Raw genomic sequence first — 21,406 nt, 5'->3', positions numbered from 1 at the left:
TTTTCATATTGTGTTATCCAGACAAACGATTCGCCTGCACAAAATATATTAATTATTATTTTTCATAATCTATTTTACTCTACAAATTTTTAAAATTATATTAAAACCAAATTATGCAATTCAATTTAAAGTTCTACATTCATAAGACTATGCTTTGCATCATGTCCTGTTTAATATAATTTGAAAAAAATTGTTGAGTAAAGTAGATTATGAAAAAGATACGAATATCGAAACTGGCACAAGCTATGTGCAACTAACAAACTGTATTCAAATAATTCCAACCGTAACCAAATTCGGGAGATTCAGTGTCATGGTATTTGCAGACAAAAACAGGATAGAATGTTCTTATTGTACGAGACTATATCATCCATCTTATCGATGTACATACAAACCCTTCCGTCATAATCAAGCGGCACGCAAATGTTATCGATGCAACAGTACTGCATATACAATAAAAGATTGCCCCACTCCGAAAAAATATGCTATTGCTGCGGGAAAGAAGGTCATTTACAAAGGGATTGTCTGACTGATGATCAAGAAATAAATGGTGACTATGTACATGACATTCAAGTGCTTATCATTTGTACCTTATGTACTTGAACCCTACCCCAACTTTGGACCTTAATTAAAAATGTTCCGTAACTTTACCCACCTGGATCTTTGGGTCCGGCAACTTAAGGCAAGTGTCTATCATTTGTGCCAAATGTGAACAAAAGCTTTGCCGTAGGGAGTTTTTTATGAATTAAAGAAGGGGATGGTAGGGTCACCCTACTCCAACTTCGGACCTCAATTAAAAAAGTTCCGTAACTTTACCCACCTGGGTCTTTGGGTCCAGTCAACCTTAGGCAAGTGCCTATCATTTGTTCCTAATGGGGATAAAAATGTTGCCGTAGGATTTTTTTTTATGAATTAAAGAAGGGGGATAGTAAAGTTCAACGTATGACCTCAATTCAAAAAGTTCCTTAACTTTACCGACCTGGGTCTTTGGTCTAGGCAACCTTAGGCAAGTGCCTATCATTTGTACCTAATGGGAGCAAAAGCTTTGCAGTAGGGATTTTTTTTATAAATCAAAGAAGGGAGATGGTAGGTTCATCCTATCTCAACTGTCGACCTCAATTCAAAAAGTTCCGTAACTTTATCCTCCTCGTTCTTTGGGTCCAGGCAACCTTAGGCATGTGCCTTTCATTTGGACCTGATAGGGACAAAAGCTTTGCAGTAGGGATTTTTTAAATTAATTAAAGTAGGAGGATGGTAGGGTCACCCTACTCCAACTTTGGACCTCAATTTAAAAATTCCGTTACGTTACCCACCTGGGTCTTTGGGTCCAGGCAACGTTAATCTTCGGTAATTGACTATCATTTGTACCTAATGGGGACAAAAGCTTTACCATAGGAATGTTTTTATGAATAAAAGAAAGGGGATGGTAGGGTCACCCTACCCCAACTTATGACCTCAATTAAAAAAGTTTCGTAACGTTAAAAATGTTATCGATGCAACAGTACTGCATATACAATAAAAGATTGCCCCACTCCGAAAACATATGATATTGCTGCGGGAAAGAAGGTCATTTACAAAGGGATTGTCTGACTGATGATCAAGAAATAAATGGTGACTATGTACATGACATTCAAGTGCTTATCTTTTGTACCTTATGTGGACAAAGACTTTGCCGTAGGGAATATTTAATGAGTTAAAGAAGATGATAGTGTCAGCCTAGGGTCACCCTATCCCAAATTTGGACCTCAATTAAAAAAGTTCCGTAACTTTACCTACCTGGGTCTTGGGTCCGGGCAACTTTATGCAAGTGCCTATGATTTGTACTTAATGTGGACAAAAGCTTTGCCGTAGGGATTTTTTTATGAATTAAAGAAGGTGTACGGTAGGGTCACCCTACCCCAACTTTGGACCTTAATTAAAAATGTTCCGTAACTTTACCCACCTGGATCTTTGGGTCTGGCAACTTAAGGCAAGTGCCTATCATTTGTGCCAAATGTGAACAAAAGCTTTGCCGTAGGGAATTTTTTATGAATTAAAGAAGGGGATGGTAGGGTCACCCTACTCCAACTTTGGACCTCAATTAAAAAAGGTCCGTAATTTTACCCACCTGGGTCTTGGGGTCCAGTCAACCTTAGGCAAGTGCCTATCATTTGTTCCTAATGGGGATAAAAAATTTGCCGTAGGAATTTTTTTATGAATTAAAGAAGGGGGATAGTAGAATCACCCTACCCCAGCGTATGACCTCAATTCAAAAAATTCCTTAACTTTACCAACCTGGGTCTTTTGGTCTAGGCTACCTTAGTCAAGTGCCTATCATTTGTACCTAATGGGAACAAAAGCTTTACAGTAGGGATTTTTTTATAAATTAAAGAAGGGAGATGGTAGGTTCATCCTATCTCAACTTTCGACCTCAATTCAAAAAGTTCCGTAACTTTATCCTCCTCGGTCTTTTGGTCCAGGCAACCTTAGGCAAGTGCCTTTCATTTGGACCTGATGGGGACAAAAGTTTTGCAATAGGGATTTTTTTAATGAATTAAAGAAGGAGGATGATAGGGTCACCCTACTCCAACTTTGGACCTCAATTAAAAAATTCCGTTACGTTACCCACCTGGGTCTTTGGGTCCAAGCAACGTTAACCTTCAATAATTGACTATCATTTGTACCTAATGGGGACAAAAGCTTTACCGTAGGAATGTTTTTTATGAATAAAAGAAGGGGGATGGTAGGGTCACCCTACCCCAACTTATGACCTCAATTAAAAAAGTTTCGTAACGTTAAAGAACTGGGTTTTTTGTGTTTAGGCTACCTTAGGCAAGTGCCTATCATTTGTACCTAATGGGAACAAAAGCTTTGCCGTAGGGAATTTTTTATAAATTAAAAAGGGGGGTGGTAGGGTCACCCTACCCTAACTTTGGACCTCAATTCAAAAAGTTCCGTAACTTTACCCAGCTCCGTCTTTTGGTCCACGTAACTTTAGGCAAGTGCCTAATTTCTGGACCTTATGGGGACAAAACTTTTGCTGTAGGGAGTTTTTTTATGATTTAATATGGGGGATAATAGGGTCCCCCTACCCAAACTTTGGACCCCAATTTAAAAAGTTCCGTAACTTTACCCACCTAGTTCTTTGGGTCCACGCAACCTTATGCTAAGGTAGTGACTCTGAAGCTTTTGCTAATCTAACAGAACATGATTGTTTGTGTACACCAATACTTATTGTCTGGTAAAAATATGACATTATTTCATGTCATCGGTACGGCAGATTTTTTTTTAAGGAATTTATCTCCCCCTTTGGCGCATTTTCGTCTCTGGAGGAATCTGTTCTTTTCGGTCCTTTGGCAATAAGACTTAATAATTGGCATATTGCCCTTTGAATATACTTAAGTAATTTCTAATACATATAATGAATCGCTGTTGAATAACTATTAGATTGTTTCAGGACAGTAAATAAAGAGCATGAACAAGATTGTGGCAGGAGCCCAATAACATATATGTCATATATCAGCAAAAACTGATATTCAGAAAAAAACAATATTTCATACCAAGGAAACTTCTGAGTAATGCATATCATTTTAAATGCAATGACTCTTTAAAAGAATACTTTTTAATAAAAACATACATGAAATTAAAGAAAAATTACTTAAATAATGTAATATCACTCAGTCACCATCGAAACCAATGTAATTACACAGAGGGAAGTCAATATGAAGTGGGATGAAAGACATTAAGAGACAAGAGAAGAAGATATTTCAAAACATATACAATCAGTTGTCATATTGGCAATTATACCACATCTCCTTCTTTGTATACTGATTTATCCATCTCAAATGTGGAATAAATAAATCATACATAAACAAGTTCTGAAGCTATAAAACTTAAACCGTGCAAGTTGCACCAAAGCATAAAAGAGTTGCTAAAATAAACTTTCAATTTTATTCATATTGAATAACCACAAATTTCATGTTTGCATGAAGTTTAAGTAGACCTCCAATTAGCCTTTTGGATTGTGCTGTTGGCTTGCTGTCTCACTAAAGTTATCCCAATGCTCATATCTGAAATACATAAAGAAAAATTAGATTTATTTCAATTTCAAGTTAAATCTTTATTAAAATGATGACTCTTATTCTTTTTTCACTGTTGTTTCTTCTACTTTTACATCTGAAAAAAACACCAAAGACCAAAAATAAAATTGTTGAAATTAGTGTGTGCTGTTCGGTTGTTTCTATTTAAATATCTAAAGCTTTAACTGGTAGTTTAAGAGCAAGACAACAAATATCAAAAGGATTAAAAAAAAGTTATGAGCAGCTGTTATCTGTTTTTTATAGATTTTATGTTTTTTCAACTGTGACTCTTCCATAATTGCTATCTTGCAATTTGTCTAGTCTGTTTTGTAAAACCTGAAATATTGATCAGTTTTTTCCAGTCAAATGAACTAGTAAATACTTTCAGCTGATTCAACAACATACATAAATACATCTCCTTAGTAATCTTTAAGGCCATTTAAAGTTATTTATTTAAATATTACTATCAAATTGTTTTTAATTTTGATTATATGATCATGTTTTTTTATATGACTAATTTCAATGTTTTTTCTATAATATATTTGTTTCGTGATATGTATGAATAACCACCTACCTGATATATTTCCCAACCTAATCAAGATCTCCAAGTTATACATCAGCATATCTATCATATCTGTAGAGCCTAGTCTAACTAGTCAAGGATAATTCTCCATTTTACTTCAAAATTAAATAAAATACTCATATTTAGGACTGCTATATTAAATTGTGTAGTTTTACTTGAAATTTGATGTGAAACCGTATTTTTGGGTGATAAATGAATTATTGATTAACTAATTTTTAAGCTATAGTCTGTTTCATATTTGCGTTTTACCTTGGAAACAAGGATGGGCTCAACTTTTGACTTACTGTGTAGAGAATACGTCATTTTCTGAACTTCTGCTGATTTGCTTGAAGAAATCATGTACACGTCTAGAGTGAAGATACAAAAAAATCGATTGTTAAACATGACAATCTCGAATCAAGTGCTGTTATTGAAATATTCACTCGAATGGAAAACTATGAAAATTAGAATAGGCATGACATTCTGTAGTTGACGAATTGTTTCCAATGTTTAAACACCAATATTTAAAAAAAAAAGTTTATATTTTTAATGGCTATAGTCTGTTTCAAAAATGTACTTTTATACGAAAATGGCTTCATTTAAAACTGTTGTTCAAAATTCACCGTAGTAGTTACATATTGGATCGGTGTTGATATTAATATAATCAGTACTTGATAACATATAAAGAATCATTAGAGAAAGTGGACATTATATTCAGACCCTTTTTAGCAGTACCGCACTTACTACAAAAGTCAGATTATTTTTTTTTTACATTTTTCGACTGGGGTCACCTCGGAAAAAAAATTTGTAAAAATTGAGATAGTAATGCCAGAACCATTTGAAGCTGATTTATGCGAGTCATATATATTTTTGCATCTAACGCACTACGAATTGCACGATTCTAGAAAGTATTGAATACCGTATACAGAGTCAACATTCATTACTTTATCAGAGTGCTCAAAAAGTACCACAAACAGTATTTTTACTTGAAATTTGATGTGAAACCGTATTTTTTGGTGATAAATGAATTATTGATTAACTGGTTTTTAAGCTATAGTCTGTTTCATATGTGTATTGCGTTTTTGCCTGGGAAGCAAGGGTGGCCTCGACTGTCGACTTACTGTGTAGAGAATATGTCATTTTCTGAACGTCTGCTGATTTGTTTGAAGAAAGCATGTACACGTCCAGAGTAAAGATACAAAAATCGATTTTTAAACATGACAATCTCGACATAAGTGCTGTTATTGAAATGTTCACTCGAATGAAAAAGTATGAAAATTAGAATAGGCATGACATTCTGTGGTTGACGAATAGTTTTCAATGTTTAAACACCAATATTTACAAATTTTTCATATTTTGAATGGCAATAGTCTGCTTCAAAAATGTACTTATATACGAAAAGTGTTTCATTGAAAACTGTTGTTCAAAATTCACCGTAGTAGTTACATATTGGATCGGTTTTGGTATTAATATAATCAGTACTTGATAACATATAAAATATCATTAGAGAAAGTGGACATTATATTCAGGCCCTTATAGGAGTTAGTGCCCCTGAAATGCCTAACTATAAGGTTAATTGATTTTTACTTTAACTTGATGCATTATAAAGCCTTATGACCTTTAACAAAAGCTTAAGTGACATATGACCTTGAAAAATGACAACCGGAAGTGACCTTGAAAAAATCCGAAGTAGCTATTTTTGCACTTTTTTCATATTACAGTACTCAGAATTGAAATATTTATATACATTTACTAATCACTAAAGACTAGAAATGAAATTCTGTAAACCGGAAGTCGTCAATTTTATTCGGGTTTACAGGCAAAAGTATATGAAACTATATTTTTGGAATCAGTGTGAAAGAAGCTATTATATGCGACCGGAAGTAACATTTCCTTAACCGGAAGTAGCACGTTATCTCCTTTAGTTCACTTTAAAGCATATCAAAACCAGTTATTTATCGTATCAGTCTAAAAAACATTCTTCTTTTCAAAATTTTTTGATGTGGAAAGACATTCAATTATTCTCTGAACAATTGGTTTTTTATTAAGTTTTTCCACTTTTCTGTGGAAAGACTTATTGTTTTTATTCTGATTATTAAGTCTTTTCACTTTTTTGTGAAAAGACTTATTGTTTTTCTTCTGATTATTATTATTTTTTTTTTCCGCCACATTCTGAAATTTTTGTTTCGCAATATGTCGCTTAGATATTTTGTATATTGTATCGTATAGTTTATACGGTTTTAAATCTCACCCTGCTAAGACGAACAATTTTCTTTGTAAGAGTTATCTCCCTATTCACTGTTTATCATCTGTGTGCATCTCCTTTGTAACAGAAAAAGATAGCGACAAAATTCCTTTTACAAATTGTTCGTTACATCCTCAGGAATTTTTGGCTAATTTGGATCGAATCGATTCGATGACATTTTATAGGAGTTATCTACCTTTACAAAATAAATTTGTCGGTATGTTTTTTTAACTCATGAACAGTTAACCGTATAACCCTGGAATGTTTTTATTTGGGGTCCCTAGGTCCTAACTTAGAAAATGAGGTCAAGGTCAAAGGTCAAGGTCAAGTTCTCAATTGTGACTTTTGCTTGTTTTTGCATTTTCTCCGACACTTTGAAAGATACATATAAAAGAACAAGTGCAAAATGTCTGCTTTATTGAAATGAAGATATGCTACATTTAGTCTTATACAATTTAATGGCATATTATAGGAGTTGGTGCCCCTGAAATGTCATGATATGAGGTTATTTGATTATAACTTCAATTAAGTTCATTATAAAGGCATTTGACCTTTTACAAAAGGTTAGGTGACAAATGACCTTGAAAAATGACTACCGGAAGTGACCTTGAGAAAACCGGAAGTAGCCTTTTTTGCAATTTTTACATTTAAAAGTACTCAGAATCCATATATTTTGTCATATAGATACATAAACTGATTACTGACGACTAAAAACGACTTCCAACAAACCGGAAGTGACCAATTATCTCCCATTCTACATACAAAAGTATATAGAAACTATATATTTTTGGAATCAGTGTGAAAGAAGCTATCATATGAGACCGGAAGTGACATTAATTTCACCGGAAGTAGCATATTATTTCCCTTATATCACTCAAAAGAATAATTAAACCATTATTAATCGCATCAGTATGAAGAAACTATCTTCTTATCCAAATTTCTTTGGTGTGGAAAGACTTTCAATTGTTCTCTGAACAATTGGTTTTTAATTATTATTATTATTATTTTTTTTCCGCCAAATTTTGTTCTTGCGATAAATGTTTGTTTCGCAGTATGTCGCTTAGATATTTCTCATATGGTATCGTATAGTTTATGCGCTTTTAAATTTCACCCTGCTAAGCCGAACCATTTTCTTTGTAAGAGTTATCTCCCTATTCACTGTTTACCATCTGTGTGCATCTTTTTCGTAACAAAAAAAAGATAGCGACAAATTTCTTTACACAAATTGTTCGTCACATCCTCGGGAATTTTTGGTTGATTTGGATCGAAGCGATTCGATAAAATTTTATAGGAGTTATCTACCTTTACAAAAACAATTTGTCGGTATGTTTTTTTAACTCATAAACAGTTAAATCGTATAACCCTGGAATGTTTTTATTTGAGGCCCCTTGGTCCTAACTTAGAAAATGAGGTCAAGGTCAAAGGTCAAGGTCAAGTTCTCAATTGTGACTTTTGTTTGTTTTTGCATTTTCTCTGACACTTTGAAAGATACATATAAAAGAACAAGTGCAAAATGTTTGCTTTATTATAATGGAGATATGTTACATTTGGTCTGATACAATTAAATGGCATCTTATAGGAGTTAGTGCCCCTGAACTGTCTTAATATAAGGTTATTTGATTATAACTTCAACTAAGTTCATTATAAAGCCATATGACCTTGTACAAAGGTTAGGTAACATATGACCTTGACCTTGAAAAATGACAACCGGAAGTGACCCTGAGAAAACAGGAAGTACATATTTTTGCACTTTTTTCCTGTAAAAGTACTCGGAATCCATATATTTTGTAAGTAAGATACATAAACGTATCCTTCAAGACTAGAAATAACTAGCGATAAATTTTAAGTTTGATATTAAAATACATTGTTTTGGTGGAAAGACCTTCAATTGTTCTCTGAACAATTAGTTTTTAATTTTTATTTTTTTTTTGTTACGGCAAATTTTGTTCTTGCGTTAAATATTTGTTTCGCAATAGGCCTTGAAATTGATAGTTAATAGCAAATACACTGTTTTATAGTATACGCAATGCCATGCTCATAGTATACAGAAACGCGAAAATAATGGAATTTAACAGAAATAATAATAACTGACTTTTGAAACAAGAAAGCGGGTTTAAACTGTTTCTAACGGTACCTATGAATTTTAAAACCTTTTCTTAAATTCTCCAGACATGAAATCTTTTACTGAAATTCTCCAGAAACAAAATCTTTTTACAAAAAGTCTCCTTACAACAGTTTACATACTTTCAACCAAGGTCTACATGCCCGCGATTTTGCGGGTGTGTTCTAGTATCATTTAAAGGGGCAAAATTCGTGTCCACCAATCAGACTTAAATTCTTATATTTGGTTTATAATCATGTAAAACATTTATCCAAATTATAAAAAGTATTAAATAAATTATTTACAGGACATGGGCTCGATACTATGAAGCTTCGTATCGTGTGTATTTTAGTATGGACGCCATCTTATTCGAGTTGATGGCCGAAGACCGCGGATGATCATATAAGAGATATAAACATATATATAGATATAGATACAAAGCGAACACGTACAAATGGATCTTACTAGTTTTTAAATTGAAACTCTTTGTTTATTATAGTTTTTTTCATGTATAAAAATATGTTTTTGTGGATCAAATCAGTCAATCAAAAAATCTACCATTTGTTTCACTTTCAATATTGACATTCTTTTCCGTTTCAATTTGATTCAATCCACAAAAACTCATTTTGATACAGGTAAAAACCAAAGTAACGTTTTTATGTCCCATGTATGTGCGTCCGTCCGTCTGTCCCGCTTTAGGTTAAAGATTTTGGTCGAGGTAGTTTTAGATGAAGTTGAAGTCCATTCAACTTGAAACGTTCTACACATGTTCCCTATGATATGTTTTTTTTTAATTCTAATACCAAATTAGAGTTTTTGCCCCATTTTCACGGTCTTCTTCAGAGGTCGATATATATATATATATATATTTATAATGTTCTGTTTATATTATGGTATGTGGCCATCGTCATTTTTCGGAGGTTACTTCGATAGTAAACTAGTGGGAGTATAGACTGAAATACATACGATATTCTGATATAAATTATATTGTATATGCATTGTAAACAATTCATTTCAGACTGATTTTTATATTGGTATGTTTTTTAATATGTTATAACTGAGAATGTGTTCAAATTGGTAAACATGATTATGACAGCTAGTGTCCTTTTAAATTTTGATTTTAAATTCAGATAAATTGTATATATTGATCGTCATTTTTCAAATCTGAACCAGGAAGTATTAAAAAATTCATTGACATCAATTAGGTATTTGTTACAGCAAATTGAGACTACGTGGGGTTGAAACGAAATATACCCCACCTAACTTGGCCTTTGTTCAAATATATATACAGACTAAATCATTATCACTATGAATCATTTACATAATTCTAGTTATTTTAGAATTTCCAAATCGCCAATAGCTTATTAATTCATTTCATTAAAACGTTTATGTTTGTGTTGATTTATTCTTTTTTTAAATTTTAGGGAATATTCAAATTGCATAGTAATGTTGATATGTTTCAACGTCTTTTAAATGAATTGTAGTTCTATTGACATATGAATAAAATTTGAAATGGTTTACAATTAGACCAAAAATTTGACTTAAATTGATTTACATTTTGTGTTTTCGGAGGCCTTTAAATCTTAATGTACTGTCCTTTTTTTAATGTTGAAGACCGTACGATTGTTTTGAATGTCCTTAAGTCACATTCCTTTGTTCTGTGGTTGATGGGTGAATCATACATTTCCCTATTTTAAAACTAAAATGAAAGCAAAAACAGTTCTAATGTCACATTCTAATTCTAAATATACTCTTCAATATATAGTTGTCTCGTTATATGAAGTACGTCAAAAACGCATATATCTGGAATAAGTATGTAATGCGAATGATGTGTAAAGCTATTTCAAATTACGTTTACTAAGTTATGTTTTGTGTAATGTTGATTGTATGATTGTAATGTTTGTCTGCTTGTCTTTTTTTCAGCCATGGCGTAGATGGTAGTCAGTTTATTAGTTCGGCTTATGAGTTTGAATGTCCTTTAGGTATCTATCTCTTTATTGATAACATAGTAACTTATTTTTAATCACAAACTTCGTCTTTACCGTCATTAAACATGAAATCATGTACATGTATATTCAACATAAAGATAAAAAATGAATTATAGTCTTCCAACATTAAGTACTAATTTTTAAAGTTTATATCAGACTAAATCAATCACCCCATTAAATGTTATATATAAAAAATCCAAAATTTTAGGATGCCTATTGCCTTAATGTTTTAATTTAGACAACTTTAAAGGAAAATGGCCTATTTGTCTATTCAATTTCAAAAGTAGGATACACTATAAGATAATATCAAATAATGATAGAAAAAATGTATTACACGAAGTGTCATTATAGCCCTCCAATTGCATAAAACTATAGCATTTATCACAAATTTTAAATTTAAAAAAAGGTTCAGAAACATCTGGCACATTCAAAAGGCAATCAGTTAAATGCTCCATTAATAACTGCGTCATGTTGACGTCATTAATGTACACTCTAACGACAACAATCATAAGTTGGACTATTGTTGTAATTTGTATAGTAGTCTGTGTTTCAAGCAACACGTTATAAGAATACATAAGCTATGTGATAATTTCATCATAATACATGTGTTTAATTTTTCTTTGTATGTCAAAGCATGTGATTATACTAGGCACAATATGTATATTTATGTGTTAACTATTAAAGAGATGACTTTTAATTTCCTATTGTTAGTTATTCATTTTTAGATAGTGACATATTTTGCCAACAACATACGGTGTTTATATATATGAGAGTGGCAAACGATACCAGAGGGACATTAAAATTCATAGTTCGAAAATAAACTGACAACGCCATGGCTAAAAAAGAAAAAGACAAACAGACAAATTATAGTACACAAGACACAACATAGAAAGTAAAATAACTTTGGGTGATTTCAGGTCCTCTGGAAGGTTAAACCGATCCTCCTGCACGTGTGGCATTCAACATGTTTGATTCTCTCGTGTATATAACAAGGTTTAGTTACTAATTTAAACGATAGAATCTGTACAATGACATCATTTGTAAATATCAAGTAACGTGCATACATCTTATATGCTCAGGTATTTCACATTCAATATTTTTTGGGTAAAATTGTACAAAAAGAACAGAAATGTCGTCATTCACCCCCAAAGATAATCAAACCATTAAACACACTTTTTTTAGAAAGGGGTATATTTTTAAAATTATGTTGTCAGCTAGCAGGCATTTTTTTAATTAATATTTGTAAGCATGATCTCAGTTATGTTCTTCTCATATGTTATATAATAGTGAGATACTAAAGGAAGTGATTGTGCATGATAATTATATTATAAAGAAATAATCTTTTAGTCAGTAAATGCTAGTAGTTCTCTGTACTTTTATGTATAATTGTCATCTTGTTTAGTTTCTTTTGTTACTTGTTTTAACATCAGACTTGGACTTCTTTTAAACTGAGTTTTACCGAGCGTATTGCTGTGTGTTTGTTTGTTCTATATTGGATAGAGTTTGAGGAGGGTTGATATCTCACAAAACATGTTATACTCCGCTGCATTTTTGTGCCTGTCCCAAGTCTGGAACGTCTGGTCTATGTTTGTATTTCCTGCTATGTTTGTATTTCCTGTTTTGTTAAAAAAAAAAACGGGTCATTGATACGTTTTTGGAATTTAGTGTAATGACTATTTTTTTTTTTTTTTTTTTTTTTTTATTTTTTTTCGTATCAATTGCATATTTTTTTTTTTTTTTTTTTTTTTTTTTTAATGTTATAATGGTGTAATGACTATTTGCTGAACTAATATACGTGTTTCATGGGCGAGCCTCCAGATGCTGGTCTTTTCTCGCTTAATTCAAGACCAATTGGTGATCTTTCACTTTTGTCTGCTCTTTGGTGGGTTGTTTGTCTCTATGACACTTTCCAAGTTGTCATTATCAATTTCATATGACAAATTGTAGGAAACGAGTATCTTGAAAATTTCAATTTTAGGGGGTATTTATTGTCAATTTTTTTTCCCATTTGATTCAAATTCTTCTTAAAATTGATTTATAACATTCTTAAACGGATATCAAAAATATGAAGTAACTTTTACCAATACATGGTGTCGATAATTTACCATCGTTTCGTGTGTATGTTAGTAAAGACGTCATCTATTCAACCACATAGGTAACATCCAAAGACTGCCGACGATCATATGAAATATATATAAAAATTATTAATAGATAACGAACACGTGTTATTGAATTTGTCTAGGTCTGTTTGATTTTATGTTACAGGTTAACAAATATTTTAATAAAGGGTTTTATCTGTACAAGAATGTTTTTTTTGTAGACGAGTCAGTCAACCAAATGGTTTACCCTTGTTCAACTTTTAATGTTGACAATAATGTCTGCTTCCGAGGGCTGCTAAAAAATGGGGAATTATCACCATTTCATTTTTTATTTAATTTAATATAATGATTGATTAAATGAAAATCCTGTTTTAATTATCTATATTCCATAGCTTATGCCTCTCTAAGATAGTTATTGAATCAATGCATGTATATATGTTCAACTAAATCCTCTATGCACGATTTAAAATATTATTACGAATCCATAACATATAGTCAACAGAAAATGGTTTATTTAGAAAACACTTTTCCTTCTAATTATTTTTCGTTCTTAGTTGCAGAAAATTTCCGAAGTTGAACTAAATCACAATCAAAACAAAATCGTTGAGCCCTAGAGAAATCAATAAAATGCTAGATATGCAATGTTTATATTTTTGTAAATTGTGTATGTGTTAGATAAACATTGTCATAACAGTTGTCACAGGATTTGATAAAGTCAGAATCAATGAACACTATTCACATTCCAGTATTTCAATGTACATTCTTTTCATTACAAGTTTCTTTCGCATTTGCGCAGTTCGGTTATCGAAGTCCTTTTATAATGCCTTGTTCTTTATGCCAAGGTATACGGCCAAAATATAGTACGGGAAGCAAATAATTCAATAGCAGCACATTTCTGATATTGAGAAGATGAATAAATTTATCATAGATACCAGGATTGAAATTCTATATTTGCGTCAGACGCGCATTTTGTCTACAAGAGGCTCGTCAATGATGATCAATCAAAACAATTTAACGGCCAACTACTGTTCAAAATCGAAAGAGCATAAAGGACCAGAAATTCCTAAAATTTTTGCAAAATGCAGCTAAGGTACTCTATTCCCGATTAAAAAAAAAAATTAGTATTTCAATAATACAAAGTTTTGTAAACAATTATAATTTATGATTATGACCACATCAATGATAATTTATGTCAAGACATAAGTGCTGACTACTGAGCTGGTTATACCGTCGGGGAATAAAAACTCCACCTGCAGTGGCTTCGACACAATGGTTGTTAATAAACTCGTCATAGATACCAGGATTGAAATTTTATATTTTCACCAGACGCGTGTTTCGTCTCTAAAAAACTCACCAGTGACGCTTGATTAAAAAACTGTTTAAGACCAAATAACGTTCGAAGTTGAAGAGCTTGATCCCACAATTTTTAAAGTTTTGCCAAAAAAGGTAATTTTTTCCTGAGGCAGAAAACCTTATTGTTTCATAAATCAAAGTTTTGTAAACAGTTAATTTATAATTATGACTATATCAATGATGAGCCATGTCAACACAGAAGAGCTGACTAGTGGGCTGGTAATACGCTCGGGGAATAAAAACTCAACCATGGCTTCGACCAAGTGGTTGTTAATAAACTCATCATAGATACCAGGATTGCATTTTTCTTATTTGCGCCAGGCGCGCGTTTCGTCTTTAAAAGAATCATCAGTGGTGCTCGATTCAAAAATGTTAAAGGTGAAAAAACCGTCCTAAGTTGAAAAGCATTGAGAACCTAAAGTCGAAACACCTAAGTGTTTCTAAAATTCAAAGTTTTATAAAGTGTTAATTTATAATTATGACCATGTCAATGCTAATTCATGTCAACACAGAAGTGCTGACTCCTGGGCTAGTTATATACTCGGGGGAATAAAACTCCACTAGCAGTGGCATCAATCCAGTAAATGTCAGGGTTGAAATTTTATATTTGCGCCAGACGCGCTTTTTGTTAACAAAAGACGCATCATTGACGCTCGAATCAAAAAGTGTTAAAGGCCAAATAACGTTCGAAATTAAACAGCTTACGATTTCCTTTCAAAAGACATGACTGTACATGTGTTCTATAGTTAAACTGAGAATTTAACATTTGTTCAAGTATATAAAACATATTTTAATTATTTTGATAAAATATGAATTTTAAAAGATCAGATTTTGAAAATGAATAAATTCCTTATGGGTAAGGGTATTAAGTATCAAACTTATTGTCGAATGGACTCAAACACTACACCAATATTTCAAAACACGTAACAGAGTTACAAACGTTCAATAGGATACATAAACAGTGCATATCACAATTGTAATTCAAATGTTCAAAGTTCCTTTGACCTTGCATTTTGGTATGCAAAGTTAGCGTGAACTTTAGTACAAAAAGTTTCCTTCGTTTGACGAAATTGTCGGAAGATTACTTATCGTGTACGGATTCATAAAATATAGGGTTTAGAGACACCTCAACTTCAATGTAATATATATCATGAATCTCAATCAAAACAAGAGGTGATTACAGCTTCCCAATTGTGAACTGTCCATTTCTATCTAGAAACATTCCAGCAACTCATGCATATGGTACATACATCTCCTAGTTGATACGATATTTCAGGGCTTTCGTTCCTACCAACGGTTCATTGAAAGAGGTTTGTTGCTCACATGAAACTGATTTCCTAGATAGAGGAAGATATTTAAAACAAGAGTTCCAAATGGTGAAGTTAAAATCAACCCTTCACGAGCAGGTTGTCCGTTATGTAATAACCGTTTCACAAATGATATCGGATATGTTTCTTATGTCGTAACTACAATACCCCTTCCCTTTTACGAATGTGACGTACCGAATTAGACTATTTACCAGATTTGTAATAACATAAGTAACACGACGGGTGCCATATGCGGAGCAGTATCTACTTTCCCTTCCGGAGCACTTGACATCATCCTCAGTTTTTGGTGGGGTTCGTGTTGCTTCGTCTTTAGTTTTCTATGCTGTGTCTTCTACTATTATTTGTCTGTTTGTCTTTTATTTTCAGCCATAGCGTTGTCAGTTTATTTTCAATCTATGAGTTTGACTGTCCCTCTGGTATCTTACGGCTCTCTTTTATTATAATTGAGAGTTGTAATCATTCCGGCGTAGATTTTACAGACGCCATCACGAGTTGGATGACCGTTATGGAGGATCCGTTTCATATATGATAGGGGATATGTTCCTGATGTCATAACAACAATCTCTTCCCCCTTTCTCGATTTTGACCTGCGAAAAAGTGTCCCTGAGATAACCCTCATGTCTTATTAGGGTAAATCTTTCATTTGTTTATGCCGTGTTTTGTGTACTATTGTTTTTCTGTTGTCCTTTTTTTTAGACAGTGCGTTGTCGGTTAATATTGGACGTATGAGTTTCAATGTCCCGTTGTTTTCTTTTGCTCCTCTTGTTCATAAACTAGTTTACAGTTTGTGTTTGCATCTGGATCAATGAAAACACATGATATCGAAATGGCTATACATACAACACATGGTTAAACACGAAGCGTGTTTGCTTAACAATATCAAAAACAAACGCAGACAGAGAATCAAACGAAAGGAATGAACAATGAGCAACAAGTCTAGATCTGTTTGTTTGAAATATTTCAGAACAATATGACACCTTTATTTAAAATTCTGGTCCCATAAACATGTTTAATATTTTATTCTATAATTGCTTCGGTTTGGTTTTTATCTTAAAAAGTACCATAGATAAATAAGCATTTAAACAGCAAAAATGGCAAGCAGAGTAAGACCAACAAATAATTTTAAGGACTTAATTCGTCAAATAATCTCTATGAGATGTTGTCTTTAAAAGACTAGTTTTCTTTAAAAAATCTGTTTTTATAAGAAACCATTATAGATTGACAGAAACTTCAAAAGGCATATAAATAAACCATCCTTACCGAATTGTCAATCAGAACCGTATATGAGTCATTCTAATTCAATTATTTTGTATCAATGGTTCTGATTGGATGACAGTTAGCGTAAACTTCTTTATCTCCTTGTCTGTAACTAAGGAAGCCGACATTTTGAATAGCTGAATGTATTGACATGTAATTTCTACAATAATAAGCAAAAAAACTCACATGTTGCACCTACAAATCTTCTTTTAATAAAATGTTATTACATTCTGAAGCGGCACAGAAGCCAGAAAACGCCAGGTGTTTATGTTTGACACCGGAAGCATACCTATGACGTCACCTAGTGAAAGGACTAAAGAAGATACCATCTTTTCGCAGATTTTTCTTTAATGAAGATTTTACACTGAAATAATGATTGAAATTTAAATATGAACTTGTTTTGCATTTGACTAGAGATAACTGTATTGTATTTGAAGCTTTGTGGACGTCAATCGGTAGTTTTACTGTCGCTAATACCCGTTTATCTGTCTCCGCTACGCTTCGCCAGGTAAACTAAATTTGCGACAGTAAAACTACCACTGGCCGTCCTTAAAGATTAAAATACAATACAGTTATCTCTTAATTGGCTTTGGAGGACATTTTTTTATTGTTCTTGGGAAAACTTTGATAGATAATCATAATCATTAAAAGCAAAATTATGATCATTGCAAAACAATTACCATCAAATGCTATACCACTCGTATGCCGGCGACACTCGGGCAAATCAGGTGATTAAACCGGAAGATGATTGGGATGAACTATCCGACCGTTTGAAAGCGTGTTTGTCAGAGATAAGTGATTGGATGACTTCAAATATGCTTAAACAGAATCAGGACAAAACAGAGCTCATCGTCTTTGCTCGGAAACATCGAGTCAAACAGTTATCAAAGTATGAGCTACCCTTCGATGGCACTATTTCAAGTGATGCAAACTGTGTTAGGAATCTGAGAGTGTTCTTTGATACGACCTTGAGTATGGAACAGCAAGTAACAGCCGTCTCAAAATCACGTTACCACCAGATTCGAACCATCGGAAACATTAGATCATATGTCACTGAAAATGCGTGTAAGAAACTAGTTTGCTTTCATGTCACCTCTAGATTAAACTATGGGAACGCTTTGATATATAATGTAAACTCTTCCACTATAGCAAGACTGCAACGCGTTCAAAACACAGCAGCTAGAATCATCTAGAGAAAAAGGAAGTTTGTCAAAATTTTACTTTACGTTTTAAGGCATTACACGATAAAGCACCTAAATATTTGGAAGAACTAATTGTACCATACGCTCCTATTAGAACACTTCGGTCATAAAATGAAGGACTCATAACGAAACCATGAGATGTCCGCACTAAAACATACGGTGAAAGACGATTCGACCGAGCTGGAGCTACATTTGTACATTGTGGAATAACCTACCAATTCATTTACGGAAAGAACAATCGTTTCCTCGTTTTAAAAAAGGTTTAAAGACACATATTTTTAGACTGGCGTACTGTGATGTGTAAGACCTGTGATATTTGTTTATTATTCTTACAGTTTAAGGAGACAGTTTTTTTTCTCTGTGTTGTACTGGTTAAATTTCTACCTTATATGTTCTCTTAGCTAAGTGAATAAATCCTATAATGCACATTTTTATAGGTTTTTGCTTATGTATATACCACAGGGAATGCAAATACTTATAATGTTCATCAATATTTTATTTTATTTTTGGTTGCATTTTGACTGTTATATTCTAATATGTTTTTATGGTATTCATTGTGATAAATATTCCCCCTTTCAATGCTTTTTATTTAAATCATTATTCTATTTAATTTCTATTTCATTCTATATAATGATAACAATGACCACTGCCCTTTCCTCGATCTTAATATCTATATCATAAACGGGAAGCTTAATACAAAAATTTATGATAAAAGAGATGATTTTTCATTTCCTATTGTTAATTATCCATTTTTAGATGGTGACGTTCCCTTGTCACCATCTTATGGTGTTTATATATCTCAACTTGTACGATTCGCTCGTGTATGTAACAATGTATTAGATTTTAGCGAGAGAAATTTATGTATTACTGAAAAATTATTACACCAGGGTTTTCGATATCACAAACTGGTCAAAACATTTACTAAATTTTATCACCGGTATAAGGAAATAATTCGTAAATATAACTCAACATGCAGACATCTTATACGTTCAGGTATTTCACATCCAAAATTTTATGGAAATATTCTTTATAAAGCACAAAAATGTCAGTATTCTCCTCAGAAACTAACAAAACCTTTAAATAGACTTATTAAAAGGGGATATAGTTACGATACTGTTGTCAGGTCATTAAAGATTGCATATTTTGGCTTTAACATTGATTCACTGATAGGGTCTTTGCATCGGAACTAAACACATTTATTTCTAAAAAAACAGTTGTTGGCATGACACGGGTTATGTTCTTCTCATATATTTTATGATAGTATGATACTAAACCCCTAACGGGAGGGATTGTACCTGATATTCATATGATGAAGACATAATCTTTCAATCAGTTTAATTGAGGTCTGGAGCTGGCATGTCAGTTAACTGCTAGTAGTCTGTTGTTATTTATGTATTATTGTCATTTTACTTATTTTCTTTTGTTACATCTTTTGACATCAGACTCGGACTTCTCCTGAACTGAATTTTAATGTGCGTATTGTTATTGTTTTACTTTTCTACATTGGCTAGAGGTATAGGGGGAGGGTTGAGATCTCATAAACATGTTTAACCCCGCCGCAATTTTGCGCCTGTCCCAAGTCAGGAGCCTCTGGCCTTTGTTAGTCTTGTATGATTTTAAATTTTAGTTTCTTGTGTATAATTCGGAGTTTAGTATGACGTCCATTATCACTGTACTATTATGCATATTTTAGGGGCCAGCTGAAGGACACCTACGGGTGCGGGAATTCTCGCTACATTGAAGACCCATTGGTCGGGTGGTTGTCGCTTTGACATATTCACCATTTCCTTTCTCAATTTTATGTTCAAATATATATATATATATTTGCTAGTATTGTATGCTTTGTGTTTTTTTTCCCTCAATTTTATATGTTAAGCGCTTAGAGTATTATGTTTATTAGATAGGCGCTATATATAAAAGCTATGTAATAAATTAAGAATGTTGCACGTGGTTATTGCTATCTTTTCCAAATTTAATATACGTACATTTTTTGTCGTGTATATGTTTTTTTAAATTCCTTTCTTGACTTATAATCCCAATTAATTTTGGTTACAAATAAATTTCAATATGCCAACTGTTACCCCACCCCACCCCGTTGCGTGTGGGATCTTCTCGTTACAGTGAAAACCAATTGGTGGCTTTGGGCTATTGTCTACTCTTTGATTGGGTTATTGTCTCTTTACTAAATTATAATCCTGGTACTTTTGATAACTATATATTCCCTACTACCATTCTCAATTTTAGTCATCTCTGAAAATAATTGGTGTTAGGAATCAATTCTTTAAGCCTATAACAAGGCGTGAAAATAAATAACAAAACACATCAAAAACGAATGGACAAGAACTGTCATATTCCCGATTTGGTACAGGCATTTTCAAATGTAGAAAATGCTGGAATAAATCTGGTTTGATAGCTCTAACCCTCTTACTTTGATGAAAGTCTTATCAAATTCCGTTATATTTACAATGATGCGTGAACTAAACAGACATAATAAATAAAACAGTCAAAGGGTCCTACCGTCAAGTTGTAGTGTTAATGTCCGTATTCAGTTGTTTACAATCTTACAAATTTTACAAAAATCTTTGTAGATTGTTGCATTTAGTAGATATAGTGAACAATGTAAACTGACCTTAAATCACTTTAATATGGATACCGTGTTGTTTTCGTGTCGTATCGACATATTCCCAGAAGGTGTATATTACACGCATCAGAAAATGAACTATTTTAAAATAGGGAAGACTAAAACGGGTTCTTACCCATTATACCAAATATTGCTGTATATATGGTCTTTTATTTAAAATAACATTTGAAATCCTAAATTCTTCGCATTTAGAACAGTTATTTTATATTAGTAGTAATATATAAAAAAAAACATTCTGTACAAAAAAAAACACCCACTCATTTAGTTTTTAAAGGTTTTTGTTTTATGTCATCACCGGGAAATAACCTCATTAATGTTTGGTATTAACAATGTTTAACTATAGTAGTTCAGTACTCTTTTTGCGTTTAGATCAGGTTTTTGTACACTATATTTTTATAAGTGCAACTTTATAAACTGTATCTATAGTGGTTTCATCAGTGTGATGACATCCAAATTTTAATCAATGAAGTGTTTTCAATTCATTGTATCAATATTCCTCAAGTCGTATTTAGTCAGTATAAAACATATATGTTGAAATGATGAAAATTAATAAAGTTTCACGCAGAGTCCGTATT

The sequence above is a fragment of the Mytilus edulis genome, chromosome 5 (genome assembly GCF_963676685.1).
Source record: "Mytilus edulis chromosome 5, xbMytEdul2.2, whole genome shotgun sequence".
Lineage (NCBI taxonomy): Eukaryota > Metazoa > Mollusca > Bivalvia > Mytilida > Mytilidae > Mytilus > Mytilus edulis.
The sequence above is the reverse complement of the archived record's forward strand: the minus strand, read 5'-3'. Positions refer to the sequence as shown.